This window comes from Ictalurus furcatus, chromosome 14, assembly GCF_023375685.1.
Source record: "Ictalurus furcatus strain D&B chromosome 14, Billie_1.0, whole genome shotgun sequence".
NCBI lineage: Eukaryota > Metazoa > Chordata > Actinopteri > Siluriformes > Ictaluridae > Ictalurus > Ictalurus furcatus.
Window position 1 is genome coordinate 3,683,690 of NC_071268.1, and position 7,333 is coordinate 3,691,022.

The 7,333-nt window shown below is 43.9% G+C and overlaps 1 protein-coding gene across 1 annotated transcript in view; it reads left to right on the forward strand.

Annotated features, from left to right (window-relative positions):
- The first annotated feature begins 7,120 nt into the window (after positions 1-7,120).
- The window catches only part of nudt4b (nudix (nucleoside diphosphate linked moiety X)-type motif 4b), a 7,420-nt gene continuing 7,207 nt past the window's right edge, over positions 7,121-7,333 (forward strand). Inside the window, exon 1 of the mRNA XM_053640959.1 lies at positions 7,121-7,333. This exon is cut by the window's right edge and continues 238 nt beyond it. The gene's annotated coding sequence lies outside the window, so the exon portion shown is untranslated.

Sequence of the window (7,333 nt, forward strand, 5' to 3'; positions counted from 1 at the left end):
CAGGAGGTCTCGCTCAGCCTCTATTATTAAAAATGATCCGACACTCGGCTATACCGTAACGTCTCTTTTGTTGGCTGTGCAGTACTCATAAACAGTGCTTAACGTCTTGGCTTGTCACAGGCATGGCTGATACTAAGCATTAGAAAAGAAAATGATCCTTTTTGCCTCGACTCATAACGTTTTATTTTGCGGTGTCGTTATCTGTACACGTAGGTATAGAATAACATTTAACGGTATTAACTGTTTCAGGTTTTACTTACCATGTTACACCAGTCATATCTCAATTCTGATGTTAGTTTCGTTTGATCATTGTCTGGACGCTGTAATCATTAGTGAGTGGGTATTGTTCATGGTGTTTAATCTAGGCTTAATCCTATACGCTGCAAACTACGTCACCATGATCGTTGAAAAACAGTTCTAATGAAGGCTTCCTCATAACAAACTAGCGCTACACAGAGCTACGGAATAGCACAGATTACCGTTTACATTTGCTGCTGTAATGTTTTGAAGGTAAACAGATTAGATGTTAAAGTACACCAACTTCACGACCAACGGTGTTCGGAACCAGCTATTAAATGTCGTGACACACTTGAGATCCACAGACATGACGGTAGATGGAGGGAACATTTCGAGCAACACAAGATTACCGTGGGTCGATCGCCACGATGAACCTCAGGTAGCTTTAATTATTATATGATTTTTATGTTCATGCTGTTCATTGCTTGCTTGTCAGTACCGGTGTGTGTGATGCTACACTATATGACCAAACGGTTGTGGACACCTGACCATCGCACCCATATGTGGTTCTTCCAGTTTGAAGCACTCGATTATATAGAATGTCTTTGTATGCTGTAGCGTTATAATTTCCCTTCAGTGGAACTAAAAGACCCAGACCTGTTCCAGCATGACGATGTCCCTGTGAAGACATGCTTTGCCAAGGTTCGAGTCCTGCACAGAGCCCTGACCTCAACACTACTGAACATATTTGGGATGAACTGCACCCCAGGCCTCCTCACCCAACATCAGATCACAAATCCCCAAGGGCACGCTCCGAAATCTAGTGGAAAGCCTTCCTAGAAGAGTGGAGGTTATTATAAATGGGGGGGGAAGCAGGACCTAATCTGGAATAGGGTGTTCAAAAAGACACCACACACATGCGATCAGGTGGTAGAGCGGGTTGTCCACTAATCGTAGAGTTGGCGGTTCGATTCCTGGACCACATGACTCCGCATGCCGAAGTGTCCTTGGGCAAGACACTGAACCCCAAGTTGCTCCCGATGCCTCTGCTACCATTGGTGTGTGTGTGTGAATGGGTGAATGAGACGCAGTGTAAAGTGCTTTGAATAAAAGTGCTATATAAGTGCAGACTATTTACCATTTACATGGGTGTGCTGGTCAGGTGTCCACAAACTTTTGGCCATACGGTGTACCGTTTGTATCATTTATCCATGAAACCGTCTCACCAAGTTCCCACTGGTATGACTCTAGTTCCAGGTGACATAGAACCACAGTTACTTCTCTAGCCTTGTATTGTACTCCTCCTAAATGGAAGGGGTGATGTTTAACACAGATAATCTATGCCGCAATGTCTTGACGAACTGACACACCCTAGGACTGAGGAGGAGGGTGGTCTTGATATGATTACCGTCCTTGTACAAGGGGTGTTGTTACCCTTGTAGAAGTTCACGGTGACACCCATTTAACTTGCAGTGCAGCTTTGCTGGAGGAGCACGCCTCTGAGTACTGCCCATGATTCTTGCGGTGTGGCATGTCACGGTGGAGACCGGGTGTCCAGCCTGCTTGTAGACTGAGGTAATGACATCCACTATCTTGCCTGCGTAACCGGGGTTGCTCATGGTGTCTTTCCCCATAACAGATAAACAACTGATCTGATGATTGAATCGCCACAGTCTGGATCACATGGTGCTGTACCTTCCAGAAAGGCAGCGTGTGGCAATGGCTGCCACGTATACTTTCGAGGTAGATGAAGATTTCCCACTATCTTGCAGTCCCTGAAGAAGGTCCAGTCATTTAGGCTCTGGGTGCATATGATGGAGTGCACAAAAGTTTCCACTTAAGAGCCCATGTACTAGGACCTAGTGAATTCAGGAGCGTGTCGTGAACTGTCGAGTCAGTGTTAAACCTGTGCTTCCCTCTGAGAGGGCAAACCCACAGGTGTAGGTGGCTCAACTGAGGGTGCCGAATCATCCCATCTGATTGAGGGGGAAGCTGCCAAGACATTCCATCCACTAATGAGCTCAGCAGTGGAAACCAGGACCTAGCAGGCCACTTCGGGGTCACAAGCAGGACTCTGTGGCTTGATTGCTGTACAGAGTGTTGCACTTTCTGGACACCAGTGTGTCTTGACCTAGTTGGCGGTCTTGGTCCGCTCCACTAGGGAGAACCGAAGCTGACAATAGGTGTATCTGTCATGAGTAAAGAGGGCTACCTGTGTTCTGCCACATCTGAGACGCCACTCTCCTGGGTGTATATGCTGCCTGGGTAGTGTCTCCACTGCACCATTGTGCCATCCTGGTGCAAGATATGCTCTCAGTGATACTAACCCCATGAGGGCTCACTTGAGTAGCTTCTGTAAAAGGCAGAGACACAAGACTATTCGATCTTGTGCTGCCCTACATTTGATGTATCTGACTATCACAAATTGTCCGAACAGCCCAGGGTTTTTATTGTGAAAAAAGATGCCTGCACCTTCTGAGCATAATAGAACAAAGGTTTGCTCGGGTACTGCGGGGAAAGACCATTCAAAATGACTTCTAATTATTTATAAAGCCTTTAGTGTAGAGCCAGAGGGAAGTCACGAGTCGATCGACGTGCGAGTCAAGTACGACTCGAGTCCCTACGTCGAACACGCATCTCCGGTTAACAAAAGACATCATTTCCAAGTGCTCGAAACATGTCACAGCATTTTAGTAAGTAAGGCATGTCAGGACTGTGCAGAAGGATGTTTTCCTCAGATAGCAGTGGGATGAATTCGTTAGGGAAAGACCTGGACGACGGCCCCGAGCCGATATGACATCGTAGATGGTACGGGTGTGTAATGAATAAACAGTAGGAGACTGCAGCTGTTGTCCGAGTCTCTGCTGATGTATAATGTACGTTTTGGCTTACTAAAGATATCAGATCTACACGATGGGTCCATATGTCGGAGGTTCAGAGTGACCGACTGAGTGAGGTGAGGCCGCTCTGTAAATCCTAGTAGTCTCATTAATGCTAATGAAGATCACATCTGCTAAGGCTAGCGAAGGATACAACATTGGTTCTGTTTCACCGTCTCATGCACCAAAACAAATACTACAAACATCTAACAGACTGATCGTTCTGCACTTTTTCCTGATTAGTGATCGATCACCCCTTTCGCTCGTCGATGGACTTTAGCCATTCTACAGACACAGATAGTTGATGTAGTTTAGCAACTGCCAAACAGTGAAGCTTCATATAATACACTCCAAAAAGTGACATCTTGGCAAGTGGAACTAGCTTGAATATAGTCAGATCGATCTAGCATGTCGTCTTATAAGCTTACAGTGAACCGGATCTATGATTATTAAACCCATTTAAAGATATTTTGAGCTTTTATGTGCTCTCGGTGTATTGGCAGATAATTCTAGAAATACATGAGCACAGTGATCTTTTTGGACTCCAACGCTAGGAGATAGTTATATTTCCCACACAACTATATTCGAGGTATTTCCACTTGCTTACAGTAGATGTTTTACATTTTACATACGTCTAACAAATCAGGGAGTAGGTCATTCGCATATTGGAGCTCTGTGTGACGGCCCAGCACAGGATCCACGATAACTTCTCTTGTTCCATTACCAAAACATGGAAACTTCTTGTTGTTGCTTTTTTTTTTTTTTTTTTTTTTTATCTGTTAAATGTCAGTGCTTTATGAGTATCATGATCAATCCAGCAGTTTTAGATAAGTGCCCTACCAGCAGTGTGTATTGTTTAGTAAATAAAGGTTGAACCTGCAGGCTACCACCGATTGTTTACCAAGTTACACCAGAGTAGGAATGGAATGCGCTGTGGTCAAACTGCTCAATTGTGTCGACATGAAAACAAGAAAAGAAAACGAGTGTAGACTCCTCACAAAATCTCGAGTATTAGCGTCTAGCACCGCTCGTGACTCTCGCACGTTCTTGGCGGTTTTGGTCGTAGTTCAGTGGAAACTCTTGACCTCGTTCAACCACAATGGCATCCTTTTATAGTTTTCTCAGAACCTCAACTTCAAAACATTTTAGTCGCATGTCATGGAAAGTTTTTATGTTTGTATATGCGTAAGCCAATGATACTAAACGCTACAGCGCTTAAAAAAAACGATAAGATACGGAGTAAACGATATTATTTAAAGTTGAATAAATTCAGACGGAACTTCCCAGCGATTTTTCCCAGGTACGGGTTTCTATCCGAATGAGATCCCAGCTTAGCGGCGAAGTCTCGGCGCGTGGTGGAGTTCACGTTTTAACCTGTTCAGGGATACGTTCGGATTATATTCACTTCAGATTAGAGCGTCCGTCAAATGAACGAACGTATAAACATTTCTTAAGCCGGTCACGGCAGCCTTCGTTCATCGTCGCTGACCACAATCACGCAGCTCGAGCTTTCCGACTCCAGATCGCAGACAGTGAAATGAGGAAGCCCTAAATAGATTCTCCTGTACAGCGATCACTGTAGAGCAACTGCAATTTCATGCAACTATCCAGCTATGCGATTCGATAATCCTCGCATGGGGTAGATCGAGTATCTCGGGAATACGTCCGCAAGAGCGGCAGGAATCTATTTTAAGTTTACAGCTCGAGTGTTTCTCAGTCGCCATGTATGAGGTAATGGTCAAAGGTTACATGTGTGTGTAATCTTATTACTTGGCTCCTAGTGATATCTTCACTATTAGATTGTGACGTGTGTATGTAATAGGTGCGTGTTCATAAATGCGTACACGGGAGAGCGTTCTTTGTGTGTGGGGGGGGGGGGGGATGGAAAATCTATAGAAATCTATTTATCTTTACGGATAAGGAGACGTTTCGAAAGTACTTTTCATGTTATAACGTTGTCATCGTTGTGTCCCTGGATCAATAGCTACCTTTAAAAGTCCATACACACATAAAGTCCACAGTTCCTCTTAACGAGGCTACAAACAGAAAAGGCTTTATGTTTGGAAGCACATCAGAAATGTCGAAACGACACTTTAAGCGCTTGTAATGAACAAACAAAACGTTCCTTGTACATTTCCAGTAAGGATTTAACATTCTATTGGATCATTTATTTGCCGGTTTGGATCGATCAGTTAACAATCCCCAGACCCGTTCAGTACAGATTTTTTTATTTTTTAAATTTTTATTTTAAATAACATAACCCGATGTTCTTTAAATGTGTACAGTAATATTTTGCCTGTGTATTAGTTTCAAATAGACTTGCGTTGATCATATTTATATTCCTGTGTGTGTTTTAAGTTCTTGAGGTTTGGATTAAACCGCATTTAAGTGACCAAATCAAGCAGACTATTAAGGGGGCCAAGCACTTTCTGTTCCCACCCGTAGCAAGAGAGGAAGACCGGGAAGGGGCCATCTGCACTTCCTCCCAACGAGAGATCCTAAATTTGAAGGCGAAACGCCAAACTGTTACTGAGATCTATATCGTTTTGATATAATTTTCGGTAGTTGAAAATGAGGTAAAATCTCATCTCTTGACTTAAGGTCATGCTGCGAAATACACGTGAGGAGTATTTAAGATATCTGGATATACATTTTTTTTCAGTGTATAACCGTGTCCCTGATGAGCGAGCCAGAGGCGACGGTGGTGAGGAAGAACTCCCTGACAGGACGTGAGGAAGAAACCTGGTGAGGAACCAGACTCGATAGGGAACCCATCGTCATCTGGGTGACGGTTATAAATCGCTGCTCTTTTATAACCGTGTGTTATAGACTGAAAAAGTGCAACTGCGTAACCAGGAGCTTATGAATTTCATCCATACGAGTCGATTCTGAATCCGTTCGTTTTCAACTTGAAGTTTATCTAACTGAAGTTATTGACTGTTCAGTGACGGAGAGTCGAGTGCAGAATTGTTCTCCGCAGTTGCAGTCCTGCGGATAAGCCAAATCGCAGATCCGTTACACGACCAACTCTTTGCACCTTCCAATCAAGACAATCAAGAACCATGATTGCAGCTTGAGCAAAGGTTAAGAGCAGGTTTACTCATTTGTCAGTTAGAGATTTAGACAAATCTTCTTGAAGTCCCTGCTGAGGAGGGGAGGGGAGGGGGGGAATCCCAATTGAAACCCTTAAAGAATTTATAATGGTTATAATGAGAATGATAGACCCTGTGGGTCTCTACTGGTAATCTGTTGCCTTAACATGGTGGCATGTTATGTCTCGTGGAAACCATTAAGGACCAGTTATGTTTATGGTAATGGATCTAATGGTTAGCTGATGGTTTGTAATGGTATTTGTAGTGGAAACCTTTTAAAAACAAAATTTGTGATGGTTTCTATTGTGTTTTTAGTTGTTGTTGTTGTTGTTGTTGTTAATTCTTCTTACTCTTTTCAGCAGGGAGATCATTTACTCCAAAGTCTACAAAGTTTGTAGATGAAAAATCCGCCATGTTTGAGTAGTAGTACTACACACCTTCAGTGCTTGGGCACCTTTAGGCTACAAACCTCTGAAAAATCATGGATAAAGGCTATGGGATAAAGGGATATATCAGTATTAGTAATGAATAAATTCTTTTAAAATTAGTCAGGAATGGGGTTGTTGTTGTTGCACGAATCCGTTCAAACTTTTATGGAATTTCTTTCATGCTTTTATATTTGAAGACACATTGTAATCTCGGGTAACCAATAGCACCAGGACTAACCCCATTTCTACACCACCCGCCTCCCTCCCCCACCACCACATTCCTCGGCTCCGTCCCAGACCGCATGGTCCCGCACTACACACTCAATCACTACAGCCCTGCATCTGCTCGCGCGTCATGGCGCTTTGGCGCACTCTGTAGTGCACTCTGTAGTGCAGCAGTGTGCGGTTTGGGACGCGCTCTGAGTGTGCGCTCATGCGCGGAGCAGGGCTGAGGGGTGGGAGTGTACATACAGCAGCCCACACACACACACAGTATATAAACCAGAGCCACGCAAATGAAATCCTGCAACAACAACACCACAAAAATAAAAGGATGGACACTTTAAACACCAGAAGGATAAATGGGTGATTTGTCAGGCGAAGGACGCGGACGTTTTGGAGATAAAGCCTCTCTGGAGGTGTGTTTGAGGACATTTCTTTTGGTGCCGGTTCTTCTGTATCTCCTGCCTTTTAACAC